General features: G+C 37.3%; 1 protein-coding gene and 1 long non-coding RNA gene across 2 annotated transcripts in view; one reads left to right on the top strand and one right to left on the bottom strand.

Annotated features, from left to right (window-relative positions):
- LOC110256667 (uncharacterized) overlaps nt 1–4,080 on the bottom strand; it is a 179,707-nt gene extending 175,627 nt beyond the window's left edge. Inside the window, exon 1 of the long non-coding RNA XR_002338531.2 lies at nt 3,885–4,080. This is a non-coding gene — a long non-coding RNA (uncharacterized LOC110256667). The remainder of the gene's footprint in view (nt 1–3,884) is intronic.
- The window catches only part of RPP30 (ribonuclease P/MRP subunit p30), a 345,838-nt gene that overhangs the window by 67,926 nt on the left and 262,488 nt on the right, over nt 1–15,424 (top strand). The window lies entirely within an intron of this gene.

Raw genomic sequence — 15,424 nt, forward strand, 5'->3', positions numbered from 1 at the left:
AAATAGCCGGAATATTTGACCAAGTATCTGGGCACCCTGTGCCCAGCCGAGTTGATACATAAAATTAACTATCTCATTAAGTGTATATAAAAGTCCAAAGTGAATACAACATCCCCTCTCCTCTCATATTCAATCAACAAACATGTAATGGACACCTACTGTATACCAGGCTTTATGGGAGGCTCTGGCTTCCATCTCTTCTCTCTCCCCCATAGGTTCTGACACTTATCTCTGCCAAGGTGGTGGGTGGCACCCATGTGATAGAAGGGACAAGTGAGCTGAGGCAGCACAGACATGATCTGGAAACAACCAGAATGAAAATGCCCAGCCCAGCCCCCAAGCAGGACTCTCCACTCAGATTTTCATGTCAGGCCATCCTGCCAGGGAGAAACACTTTCCTCCCAGAGAAATCCAAGACAGGCTTACTTGAAATGATTCATACAAAGGTTCTCAAACTTGGCTGTACTTTTAAAATCACCCTGGGAGCTTTAAAATCCACTTATGCCAGAGCTCCAATTAAATTAGAACATTGAGGGTGGAGCCAAAGCAGTCACAGTTTTTAAAAAGTCCCCAAGTGATTTCGACGAACAGCCAGGGTTGACAATCACCGATTTACACCAGCCTCTTCTTCACTATACGTATTAGGCTCCTGAATATAATTGTCCAAGTGCTCACCTGTCTGCACTACCATAGACATCATTCTTGCTGGGGCAGAAATATGGCAAAGAGGACAAACCGTTCCACTAACAAACACCTGGTTCTATTAAGTTTGTCCAACTGGTCAGTTAAAGAAATAAAATCACTACGGTGTCCCTGTTAAGAACCAGCTTTGGTTTGAGATTCAGTGACTCCTGCATATGTCAGCCTCCTGCTACAACGACTCCCACTTGCTCTGTTCCTCCTCAGTCTTGGTGCTGCTGTTTGTTCTCAGTGACAGAGTCAAATACCTAACATCTGATCCAACTGCTTTGTCCTCTCTCACCTGATTTTGACACCAATTTTTCAAATTAATGGGTAACACTATGTAATGTGCTGACTGTCCTGGGATAACACTGCAGACTCCTCGCCACAAGATGCATTGGATTCTCTGCTGAGGGTCAAGGCAGCCCAGGAAGTACTTGGATTTATGCAAAATGGGCTAATTCAAAGATGCAGGGGTGGAGCACCAAAAACTCTCCAGACCCTACAGAGATGGACACTCATACACCTGCTGCTGCTGAGGCCAGGAGGGGGTGTTTTATAGTGGGAGGTATCCAAGGCCAAAGCCTTCATCTCCGAAAGTTCCTGTCTCCCATAACTAATGGGGTCGATCCTGAGAGCCTCTGGTCTTTTAGGGGTAACATGCTTGTGTGATTTGAGAACCCAGGCTATCCAGACAAAACAACCCAAGTTTGAATTCCAGCATCACCACTGATTGATTACCTGTGTGACTTGGGGCCACTTACTTAACCTCTCTCACATATTTTGTTCAGTTAAGAAAGGGGAAAATGATAGTGCTTGCCTATCGAAAATAGTGATAATAGGACATAAAGCATGTGAAGGTGTTAGCACAGTGCTCAGCACATAGTAATGACCAGGTAAATATGAGTTATTCCTAAGGTAAATGTACCTCCCAGAAGTACATGCATTTTAAGTTGTACTAGTGACTAAGGAATTTGCACATCCCCTCAGAGTCTGAGCTGCCTGTCATGGTTAGTAACTATTAGCTTAGTTACACAACACCCTGGACCAGAGAGAAGTCAAGCTGGTAGCCCATCAGGAATCACCCCACACCACTAGCAGCTGGTAGGCCCATGCCTAGGAGGTAGACTCATTTTTCTGCCATGTCCAATGTGTTTGTGTCACCCTTTCTACTGATTTCCAATCCCAGTCTCTCTCTGGTTCACCTCAAAGACTAAAGTGGGCTGTGCATTCCAGCTACTTTCTTGGAGGGCTTGAACTTTTCACCTAATTCATGTAAACTCCTTTCCTCTCAAGAGCAGGTCTATGACCAATATCATCCATTGTCAATCCTCCCAGTAGTGACTTATACAGCATTCCTTGAAAGCAGACCTTTTCCTAGGTAGCCAACATCCCCAGCCTACATAGGACTCATATCTAAAGCTTGCTATCAGACTTTCTCTATTGAGTTGCCAGGCTGCCTATCAGTATGGTGCCCTAATTTATATCCCCACATCTCTCATGAGAAGGAAGAGTTAGTTTAAACTGGTCCAGGGCTCATTCCTCTCCTGATCTTCAGACTACCTCCTCGATCTGATCTTGAACTAAGTAAAAAGGTTTTATTCTCAAGTTTTAATTTTATGGTTCATGGTTGTTTATGATACAACATCAGTTTTTTGTAATTTGCAGCCATGCTAGAATGTTTCCTTTAAAAGTTTTAAAAATGAATCAACTTAAAAGAATATTGAATTAGGATACAGATATATTCATGTTGCAAAATTTGCAAAGGCGATATACAAATTGAACAAATTGATGCCTGGGGACCTGATGACGATAGTGATGTCCACGGTCACCTGTTTGGTTGATGATGAATCTGGGACAAGAACCAGGCCTGTCCATCCTGGTGCAACACTGTTCAATATTCCATTAAGTGTGACAACGTAGAAGAGGAACACAATGGGCCCTAAGGTGTTCAAACATCCTAGTCAGGCTATGGCACCTACTTCCTATCTAGTTGGGAGTCTTTCTAGTACAGCATTTTAAAAGTGACTTCCTTCCCTGTCAATCTTCTGGGTTGCATGTGAACATTTAGGCCTCATTTCAGCAATAAGGAGATCAGTAAGTGGGTTTCTGATACAGGATAGTGAATGTTTTGCCTCGATATTTCACATATGAGAACATATTAAAAAAAAAAAAAAAAGCTTTTGAAATTCAGTAGCAACCCCCAAGTAGCAAACAGCATGATTACATCCAACTTTGTAACAACGCTATTTTTTTCCATACTGACACCTTGCTAGTTATTCCATTCTCTAATGAGAACCAAGGCAGAGTGTTATCTTTTGCTAGGAAATTAATACATCATAGGAAAGAATGACCTTCCACACAGTAAGCACATCAGTCTATGTTTTGTTGTTTTTCTCCACATATAAAACAGAGCAGGATACACATTACATCCTTGGGAGAATATTGTGTTTCCAAGTGAGAACACATGCTCCTAAGATATAGTTTCTTTCCACTCTTAAGATTACTCTCTCCAGCTGGCTAATTGATTATCAGATTTCTCATTACCTAGATTCTTTAGGTTCAGCTGCAATAGTACGTCCAGGTGTGGCTCAGATTCAGTCATCGTTAACCAACTTTGGTGTACTACCCAAGCCTACTGAAGTTTTAAACAACCAGTAGTAGTTACTATCAGTGGAAACTCTCCTAAGTGTTCTGCATGCATCATTTAATACAATCGTCACAGCTTCCCTGTGATCCCTATTTACTTATAAGGAATTCAAAGCTTAGAGAAGGTAAGTTCCTACCTAAAGGTACAAATAAAGAAGTTGCAGAACAAGGATTTGAATATACATTTTTCTGACTCAAAAAAAAAGTCAACCACAAACTCTGAGAACTTGCCATATCAATGTCATGCTCTGTGCCACATGGGGTGAAACAACTTTAACTCAGACCAAACCATAATTTACTCATAACCCTTACAGACTAGTTATTTCTAAACATTTTATAGGTTGCTAATAATGTCAAAATAAAGAATTGTTTTTAATTAACATTTTTAAGGACAGAGAGCTAGCAATACCCACAATATAGCCATTTTTAAGTTTAAAAATGCAATTATATGAAATTATAGAATAACTAGTAAGGTTTCTATAGAACTGCAATGGCTTTCTTGTTAATGCTATAAACATCAAACTTAGTGACTTAACACAAACTTGTTCTCTTACAGTTCTGGAGGTCAGGAGTCCAAAATCAGTCTCACTGGGCTCAAGCCAAGGTGTTGGCAGGGCTTGTGCTTTCTGGAGGCTCCCAGGGACAATCTACTTTCTTGTCTTTTCAGCTTCTAAAAACCTCCTACCACCCTTGGTTCCTGGCTGCTTTCTGGCCTCACTCCAACCTCTTGCCACCATCTTCACATCTACTTCTGACTTGGGACTGCCTACCCCACTCTTATAAGAACACCTGCGATGACGTTCTGATTGGGCCCACCTGGGTAACCCAACATACACTTCCCATCTGAAGACCCTTAATTTAATCACATCAGTAATTCCCCTTTTGCCGTGAAAGGTAACATAGCTACCAAGTCTGAGGGTTAGGCTATGGATGTCTTTGGACCGTTATTATTTCTTTCACAATTACCAACGCTCACATTTTTTTAATTAAAACAAAATTTTAAAATTAATTGGAAAGGACCCAATCTTTACTGTAATTGTCTGTGTCCAATTTCCAATTAAATTATGGTTTTCCAGGGCTGAATTTCATGGCTAAGCAGTGATTTTTTTTTTTTTTTTTCTTCTGGTTGGAAACTTTCTGGAGCACATGGGTGCAGTGATTGTGGTATTGCTCTGAGCTACCAAGCAGCTTGAAGGAGCATCTGTGCAGGAAACTGTGATAGGGGATATTTTAAAACTATTTCCTTCTAATGATCAGAAAAGGGCCAGGTCATTCATGAGAAGTAGCCTTAAATCTGCTACAGGAAAAAAAAAAAAAAAAGCTAGAGATTATAAAAATGCCGAGGGTGGTTAAATAAATTAATTTATTATTGGCAGCTCACTAATGATAAGTGAGGGAGCAAAGAAGGTTCAAGGAGGACAGAGGGAAAAACCTGCAGCTTTCTTGACTGATCATTAAACCAGTTAATCATGTTCTGATTAGAACACGTATAGCAAGAAAACACGTGCTCCATATTCCTTCGAGTTTTCTAACCACGGAAAAGAGATCCACAGTGCTATGAGGCCCTTGACAAGGGGCTGGATGCCAACCAACCAACCAACCAAAAAACAAAACAAATGAACTAACAAAAAAAAACTTAATAAAATCTCAATATGGCAAGCCCATGCAGAAATGTATTTGCATGTGCTTTGTTTCTCCTTTAGTATTTGGAGAACATCCACTCACTTAAGGCACTCAGAAGAGATGGACAGTCTCCTGTTATCTTAATCTGATAAAAAAATTTTAAAAATAAATTAAATAAAAAGAACCCTACAAGGGTGGCTACACAGAGCTAAGTGTTTCGAAGATTCAAGCTGCTGCTTCTAAAAGAGTCAAGGGACATCGAAAGCACAACACTTGTGATGAAACATGATGAAAGATGAGTGTGTATGAATGTATGACTGGGTCACTTTGCTGTACAGCAGAAACTGACAGAATAATGTAAATCGACTATAATAAAAAACTTTTTAAAAAGAAAGTACATTTGGAAAGTGACTAATGGTTCTAATGCTGGAAACTGATTTTACTTAAATATTTCTTTTTCTCAGGTTTCTAATAACGTGTCAATGTGTAAATTCATCTCCTAGCAGAGCACTAACTCATACATAATGTTACTTTATTAAGAAGCTATAATATAGCTTGTTTTTTTAATAATCAAGTGCGAAAATATGTATAAGATGCTTTGAAAGAACAAGCCATACCTAATAAAATATTTTTATTACCCTAATTAGAATCCCTTTATATCAGTGAGGAGAAAGAAAAAGAGAAAGAGGACTTTTAGGCTGGTAGTGCCTAAAACTTTTCTCAAACTTTAATGCATATACAGAGCACCCAAGGATGGTGTTAAAATGCAGATTCTTGTTTAATAGATAGTGGAAGTGGGGAGGGGAAATGCTCGTGGATTCTGTATTTCTTACAAGTCCTTAAGTGATATCATTGTTGCTATTCTCCCCTCTTTGAGTAGTGATATCATAGAGAACTTCATAAAATTACAAATTCCAAAGAAGTACTCCAGACCTTCCCAGGGATCTGTAAATTTAATAAGCCCCTTCTATTTCTATCCCAACAGCCTTAAACTTATTCGGTGAGCTGAGATGGCACAATCCACAGGCCTGCTGGGGGCATGTGGTTATATAAATACTTGAATTCTTTTAAAATGGATGCTAGACTGGTTAGATTAGGTTTAAGCTTCAGACTTGCCTGCATCACAGGTTTTTGGCATGCATTGCAGCCAGAACACCATGACATATAATGGTACACAGCCCACCGGTTTATCACCTCTGAGCCTAGAGTTGGCAGTCTTAGCATTTTGGAGACCATGGCCCCTGTGAGAATTTAATATAAATTATGGGACATCTACCCCTACAAAATTCTACAAACATATATGCACACATTTTGTAAACAATTTCAGGAAATTGCATATTTCCTAGTGTGTCCATGGATTTCTGAAGAGTTCATGGACCTCTGGCAAAAAAAACCTCTGGGAGTTCCCGTCGTGGCGCAGTGGTTAACGAATCTGACTAGGAACCACGAGGTTGCGGGTTTCAGCCCTGGCCTCCAGCAGTGGGTTAACGATCCGGCGTTGCCAGTGAGCTGTGGTGTAGGTCGCAGACATGGCTCGGATCCCCCCTTGCTGTGGCTCTGGTGTAGGCCAGCGGCTACAGCTCCGATGGGACCCCTAGCCTGGGACCCTCCATATGCCACAGGAGCGGCCCTAGAAAAGGCAAAAAGACAAAAAAAAAAAAAAATCTCTGGTCCAGTTATTGGGCTTGCAAACACCATCTGTTTCAGTGATGGACAACAGACCAGTTTTAATCTCATCTTGGTATCATTTTGACTCCTCTAGGAAAATTACCTCTGAAAGTAACCCACTGCACCTGGCTATGGGCTTCTCTCCAACCACCTTCACCCCACTCCCCAACCCCAGGTCCCCAGGTGTTCTTGAGGTACTGGCCTCAGAATCTGACTTCAGGCTGCACTGCCTTCTTCTGTTCCCCATCCTGTTATTAGCTTGCTCCCTGGTTGAAATTCTAAAATGTCCCCTTCCAATGGTAGTTATCCCTTCTATTTTATATTTTATTTTTATGGCCGTACCTGAAACATATGGAAGTTCCCAGGCCAAATCTGACCCATAGTTGTGACTACACCCTATCCTTTAACCCACTGTGCTGGCTCAGTTTCAAACCCCTATCCCCACAATGACCCAAGCCACTGCAGTTAGGTTCTTAACCCACTGGGCCATGGTGGGAACTTTATCCCTTCTATGGTCAAACTCTGCTTTTGAAGTTCTTTTTACCAGTCTCCCAACTTTGAGACAGCTATCTTTAATAAGAAATTATTACTTAAAAGACTTCTCAGACAATCATTTAGCATTTTACTTTCCTTCTCCAAGAATAATGGTTAACATGCCAGGAAAGGTCTTATGCCTCCTACCCTGGCAATTTTACCAGTCTTAGAAGCTCTCTATTTAAAAGAGTTTTCTCTTTTATTCTTTTTGGAAAAAGTTTTTAAAATGCAAATATGTTTTGAACAGAACACAAATGCAGCTCAGAAGATATGCAAAGATAGCTAAGAATTTTAGCATTAAAATGAGGAAATGGAGTCTGATTTGGATTGCTATGCACACACACACACATACACACACACACACACACACAATAGAGCTTTAGCATATGTGGTTATTCAGTTTAATTATTTTATCTTCTATTCCTGTAAACTTTCTAAGGAATTTATGTTTCAAAATATTTTACACTCCATTGTGCAACAATGGAGAATTATAGAATTGAGCATTACCCTTGAGAATTGAGTTGCAGTATGTGACACTATATATTGAAAAATCTTGTAATTTCCTCATTTAAAGATGTCAAGTAAAATAAGCTGATTGTAAAGGTGAAACTAAGGAACATCAGCAAATTGTAGTTTCTCATTGAAAAAGTTATCACTTTGTATCAGTAAAAAAATAAGACGTTGAGGTTATTTATTCAAATAAACATTTGCTGCTGCCTTATCCGCATGATTATTAGGCAACTGTTAGATACTACGTTTTCTATTTTACGTGATGATAAGGGGACTTTAAAATTCAAGAAATGATTTTTTGTTTGCCGGTGAACCAACTTCCTTCTTGTAGGCTTAGTATTTGGAATCCCGAAAGATACTTGGCTATTTCACTGGTAATAATGGGAATTAGCTTGATCTATGAGAATGAAATTTTATATCAACAGAGAATTGATCAAAGTGAAATTATGCAAAATCAAACCTACAAAAACAGAACTGGTCTCACAAAAGCACAACTTACTTGTAATAAATATCCAAAGTTAAGATTGTAACAGTTGGAAATGGATGAGTCGGTCAATGTAGCATTTAAAAGACTTCATAAAATCACAACTATACCTTAATTCTTAAAATGTACTCATTTAAAAAAAGACTTCATAAAATCATAAAATCAAATTATGGTAGTACACACTCACACTTTATCAAGTTTTGTTCAATAGACTTTCATTATTCAGCCCTATGATTAGATGGATAAACAAAACCATCTTAGCCTATTTCCATTAAATATTTGACTCCTCTGACTTTTTTCTTGATCCTGTGTGTATTGGTTTTCCATTGCTGATGTAACAAATTTCTGTAAACTAAATGGCTTAAAACAACATAAATTTATTCTCTTATAGCTCTAGAGGTTAGAAGTCTGAAGTGAGGCAAAAATCAGTGTCAGCAGCTTTCTTCAGAAGGCTCCCAGAAGGAATCCCTTCTTTTCCTCTTCCAGCTTCTGTGACTGGCAACTGGCAACGTGTTTTGGATGGTGGCTACACCACTCCCGTCTTTGCTTTTGTTGTCATACTGCTTTTTCCAACCCTAATCATCTGTCTCTATCTTATAAGGATTCCTGTTATAACATTGGGACCACCTGGATAATTTAGCATACAAACCTTCCCATCTCAAGATCTTTAAACTAGTCACTTGTGAAAAGTTCTTTTTGCCATATAAGGTAACACAAACTCAGGAATTAGAATGTGGATATGTTGCAGAATTCCCTCTGTGGTGCAGCAGAAACAAATCTAGCCAGTATCCATAAGGACACAGGTTCGATCCCTGCTCTTGCTCAGTGGGTTAAGGATCCGGTGTTGCCAGTGAGCTGTGGTGTATGTTGCAGACACGGCTCAGATCCCACGGAAAAAAAAAGGAAGAAGAAAGAAAGAATGTGGCTATGTTGAGTGCTATTATTCAGTCTACCACACCATGCTTCCTCAGCAACCTGCCAATTAAATTATGATTTGATTTCCTTTGTACATTCTTCTACAGAGATACAAAAATCTAACTGTGCATGCTTAAGTATTTCATATTACATATCTCAGAATTGATTAACAAAGTGGACAGTCTTGTCTTATACATCAGGTTTGTGAGTTTTTAAGTCTGCCCCCAGCAGTAAATCCACTTTCAGTGTGCCCTGACCTGAAGATCCATTGATTTTGGTATTCACAGGGTTTTGGAAGCAATCAATCCCCATGGATACAGAGGGATAACTATAAAATGATAGATTTAAATCCAGCCATATCAATAATTGCATTAAACATTAATGGTCTAAAGAAAACTCTCCAATTAAAAAGCAGAAATTAATAGTATATGTCTTAAAAAGTTCTCTTAAAATTATAAGCTTTCCATATAAAGGCAAAGATAGGTGAAAGGAACTATACCATGCAAGCAATATGGGAAAAAAGGCTAGAATGACTATTTTTGTATCAAATGAAAAGATTTCAAATACTAAATAAACTTTAAGATAAAAACTATTACCTGAGATGCAGAAAGACACTTCATAATGATGAGATAACTCATCATGAAGATGTAACAATTTTAAAATGTATATTCATCTAATGACAAAAACAAATTACATGAATCAAAAACTGAAGAATTGAAAGGAGAGACAGACTACTACACAATTAAAACAGAAGATTTAACTTTTTTCAATAATTGACAAAGAAACTAAACATTAAAATATCAGGAAGGACAAAGATCTGAACATCTTGAAACACTTCAGTTTAACTAACATTCATAAAACACTACATCCAACGAAAGCAATTTTTTTTTCAAGTTCACATGGTATATGCACCAAGACAACATTCTAAGTCACAAAGCAAGTTACAACAATTTCTTTCTTTCTTTTCATTTTATTTTTTTTATTTTTTATTTATTTATTTATTTATTTTTTGTCTTCTGTCTTTTTAGGGCTGCACCCATGGCATATGGAAGTTCCCAGGCTTCAGGTCAAATCTGAGCCACAGCTGCCAGCCTATGCCACAGCCGCAGCAACGCTGGATCTGAGCTGCGTCTGCAACCTACACCATAGCTCATGGCAACACCGGATCCTTAACCCACTGAGTGAGGCCAGGGATCAAACCCACAACCTCATGGTTCCTAGTCAGATTCATTTCCGCTGCACCACAATGGGAATTCCAAGTTACAACAATTTCATAGCACTGAAGTCATACAAAGTGTATCCTCTGACCACAAGAGAATTTGATTTAAAAACCAGGAAAAACAGCATATCTAGGAAAACTCAAAATATACAGAATTTAAATAATATAGTTCTAAATATTTGCAACTGAAAGAAGAAATAAACAAATTTGAAAATATTTTGCAGGTCAAGCCAGTAGTCTGGAAATTCAAAGGATAAGTTGATGCGACTGTCTTAAGCCTAAAATCTGTTAAGCAGGACGACAGGCTGGAAATTCAGTCAAGATTTTATATTGCAATCTTGAGGCAGAATTTCTTCTTTAAGAAACCTGTGTTTGCTCTTAAGGCTTTCAACTAGTTGGATGAAGCCCACCTACATTTTAGAAGGTAATCTGCTTTAGCTGAAGTCTGCTGATCGTAAATGTTAATTACATCCACACTTACTTTCACAGTAACATCTAGCCAAGTATTTGACCAAAATAACTAGGCACCATAGTCAAGCCAAGTTGAACCATGAAATTAACCACTGGATACAATATATCAAAACGTGCAAGATAATGTTACAGTAGTGCTTAAGGAGGGATTTACAGCTTCAAATGCCTAAATTTGAAAACAAAAATCTAAAACCAATGATACAATGCTCCACCTTAAAAATAAACTGGAAAAAGAGCAAAGGAACCCCAACGAAGGCAGAAGAAATAAAGTAATAAAAAGCAGAATTTAATGAAATTTTAAAATGGACAGTTAATAGAGAAAATTAAAAATATGCTTTTTTGAAAATATCAATAGCATATCTCGCTAGACCAATCAAGAAGTAAAAAAGAATAAAAATCACCCATAGTAGGAATGAAAGGTTATACCACAAACATTAAAATGATGATAGAAAATTACATACAAACTTATGACAAAAAATTCAACTTTAGAAGAAATGAACAACTTCTTGAAAAGTACAATTTACCAAAATTCAAACAAGAAAGAGAAAACAGGGGTAATAATTAAATATCTGTTAAATAATTTAAATTTTATATCAAAAACATCCCCCCCAAAAGAAATTCTAAGCCAGAAGTTCTTATATGTGAATAGTATTGAATGTTCCTGGAAGAAATATCACTAATATTACCAACTTTTTTAAAAAAACAGAGAACGAATCAAGGAATATTCCCCATGTACATAAAAGCAAAATCCTTAAGAAAATATAAGCAAATAATCCAAAAATATATAAAAAGGATAATAGATCATGACCAAATAGGATTTATACCAGAACTCAAGATTAGCTTAACACTCAAAACCAGTGTAATTTATTACATTAAAAAATAAGAATTCCCATCATGGCACAGCGGAAACAAATCCGACTAGGAACCATGAGGTTGCAGGTTCAATCCCTGGCCTCGATCAGTGGGTTAAGGATCCAGCATTACCATGAGCCGTGGTGTAGATCACAGACACGGCTCCGATCTGGCATGGCTGTGGCTGTGGTGTAGGCCGGCAGCTGTAACTCCAATTAGACCCCTAGCCTGGGAATCTCCATATGCCATGGGTGCGGCCCTAAAAAGACAAAAAGACAATAATAATAATAATAATAAAATAATAATAATAAAGCAGAAAGACCATATGATCCTTTCAATACATGCAGACAAAAATGTTTGAAAAAATTTAACACTATTTGGGAGTTCCCTGATGGCTCAGCACGTTAAGAAACCAGCATTGTCACTGCTGTGGCATGGGTTCAACCCCTGGCCCCCAGAACTTCTGCATGACACAGGCGCAGCAAGCAAGCAAGAGGAAGGAAGGAAGGAAGAAGGGAGGAAGAAAAGAGAAATGTAACGCTATTCATAATGACAACACTGAACAAACAGAAATAATAGTGAATACCTTCAAAATGGTAAATGGCATCTATTTAAAAAAAAAAACAAACCTACAATTAATGTCATACTTAATGGTGAAAGTGCAAATTATTTTATCTAGAGATCAGGAAAAAAGGAAGAACGTCTGTTTTCACCACATCTAACCCACCTTGTTCTGGCAATCCTAATCATTGCAACAAGATAAGAAAAAGACAAAAAGATAAAACTTGGAAAAGGAAAAAAGTTGTCACTGTTTGCACACAATATACTTTTTCATATAGAAATTTCAAAGAATCTAAAAAACTAGTAGAATCAATAAAAACATTTATCAAGAATGAAGGCTACAAGGTTAGTTGTGAAATCTATTTTATCCTTTGTAGCTATATTTCATTATATACTAGCAACAAATAATTGCAAAGTGAAATTTTTAAAATTTAGAGTAGTATCAAAAATATGAAACACCTAAGAATAAATCTAACAAAAGATACTCAATATCTTGAAATTTAAAACTGCAAAATATTGTGAGACAACTAAGGAGGTCATAAATAAAGAGAAAATATGCCATGTTTGTGGATTGGAAAGCTCATATTATAAAGTTGACAATTCTCACCAAATTGATCTATAGATTTAATATGATCTCAATTGAAATTCCACCAAGATTTTTATAGAAATCGACAAGCTGATTTTAAAATTTGGAAGTGCAAAAGTTCCAGAGTATCAAAAGTAATTTTAAAATAGAAGGACAAAGTGGGAGACGTTATTCTGATTTTAAAACTTTCTTTGAAGATAAAACAAAAGAAATAGTTTGATATTGGTGAAGAGATAGACATGCAGATCAATGGAATAGAATAGAGTCTAGAAGCAGATCTAGTATTTGATCAATTGATTCTTGACAAATTTCTAAGGTAATTCAAAGGAGAAAGAAAAGTTCTTTCAACAAATGCCACTACTCAACTGAATATCTTTATGGATAAAAAAATAAAAATTGATCTTATCTCACACCACAAATAAAAATTTAGGAAAATCATAGACCTCAATGCAAAATCTAAAATTGTAATAATTATAGGGGAAAAGGGTGGAATATTTTTGTGGCTTTGAAGTAGGCAAAATTTTCTTAGATAGAAAAAAGTCATAAGCATAAACATTTTAAATTTATGAATGAGACAATGAGAATGAAAAACCTTTCTCGTTTCAAAGTAACCAGTAAGAAAATAATGTACTTTTAAAAGACATTGATTGGGAGAAAACTCTTAAAATACAAAGATCAAAAAACTTGTATTCAAAAAATACAAAGAATTATTTCAGCTCAATAATAAAAGAAAATGAACAGTAAAGACATCACCAAAGAAGATGTACAAATGGCCAATAAGTATATAAAAATGCTCAACATCATTAGTCATCGGAAAAATGAAATTTAAATCATAATGTTACATATACCCATAAGAATGGCTACAATTACAATAACTGACCACAGCATGTACTGCCAAGAATACAGAGCAACTAGAATTCTCATAAGCCTCTGTTGGGAATGTAAAAGGATACAATCACTTTGGGAAAATATTGTGGCCATTTATTAAAATGTTACATGCATACCTACCATAAAATCCAGGCTTTCGGAGTTCCCGTCCTGGCACAGCGGAAATGAATCTGACTAGGAACCATGAGGTTGCAGGTTAGATCCCTGGCTCAGTGGGTTAAGGATCCGGTGTTGCCATGAGCTGTGGTGTAAGTTGCAGACCCGGCTCGGATCCGGTGTTGCTGTGGCTATGGTGTAGGCTGGCAGCTGTAGCTCTGATTCTACCCCTAGCCTGGGAACCTCTGTATGCCATGGGTGTGGCCCTGAAAAGACAAAAGCCAAAAAAAAAGAAAAATCCAGGCTTTCAACTTTTAGTGATTAATCTAAGAAATACATATGTGTGTGTGTGTGTGTGTGTATATATATATATATATATATATATAAAATACATGTATATATCTCTGTATGTATGTATACATATATATATGCATGTTCTTCCACAGACTTGTACATAAATTATTCATAATAGCTTAATTACAATAGACAAAATCTGGAAACAACCCCAAAACCCATCAACAGGTGAAAGAAAATAAGTCATGAATTATCCCCAGACAATGGAACACTATTCAACAACAGAAAAGGAATGGATTACTGATAGATGCAACAATTTAGAGGGATTTCTAAATATTTATGCTGAATAAAAGAAATAAAGGGGAAATAAAGAAAACCTGCCATATGAATCCAGCTATTCAAAGCAGAAAAACTGGCAAAAACAATCATGCTGTTAGAAGACAGTACAGTGGGCATGTTTGAGGAATGGTACAGACAGGGAGGGAACAAGAATAGATCTCCTTTGTCCCCATATTGTTTTTAATCTCTTGATGTGGCTGCTGGTTACAAAGACATGTTTATATGAAGAAAACTTATGAAGTTGAATATCAATGGTATGTGCACATTTCTGTATATGTATATGTTATAATTTACTATAAATTTTAAAATATAAAACCATACAAAACCATGACAACAGACTTTGCATTTTCTACTCCCTTGAGCAATTGATAGTGGGACTAGTTGTATTCGTCATGCCCTGGGTGATGCTACACCCTGACATCAGAGAGTCACACTCTTTTCTTGAACTCCAGAGCTAGTGACCCCTAATCTTCACCAGTGACTAACACCACATCTCTGCCACCATCAGTGACAGCCACAAGAACACCATATACCTCTTGGCTGACATCTGATGATAAGGAGCCACTACTCTGTTCAAAGAATATTTGCTGGACATTCTAATTTATTCACTCACACACCCACACACACCCAACCACCATCTCTACCATTGCTAAGGAAAAAAACAAAAGTTATATTGCAGCTATCAAAAGTAGTGTTCTTTGCCATATGTTTATCTGTGTTCCCCTCTTCTGAAGGTCACAAAGGAGAATAATGATTACTCTGTCATTATGTTAGGCAATAATTGCCTTTTTGAGCAATCTTAACTGACAGATGCATTCATAAATTCAGGCCATGTCCAGATGGTCACAATTCTATGAATAAATAGACAGAGCATTTTATTCCAAACCTGAAACAAGTGTTTGGCTAGAACCCTCCCTGTTAAAGACTTGGTTTCCACCTCAGAATCCTGTTGGGGGAAAATAGACAAGGGAAAACCCACTGGCTGACATGTGTCAGTCACCAATGGAATGCTGGAGAATCTGAATTCTCCCCCAGGGAAGACAAAAAGTTGTCT

Source organism: Sus scrofa, chromosome 14 (genome assembly GCF_054392235.1).
Source record: "Sus scrofa isolate SSC_HxYL_T2T_F1_AM1 chromosome 14, Sscrofa_HxYL_maternal_Yorkshire_Landrace_v2.0, whole genome shotgun sequence".
Classification (NCBI taxonomy): Eukaryota; Metazoa; Chordata; class Mammalia; order Artiodactyla; family Suidae; genus Sus; species Sus scrofa.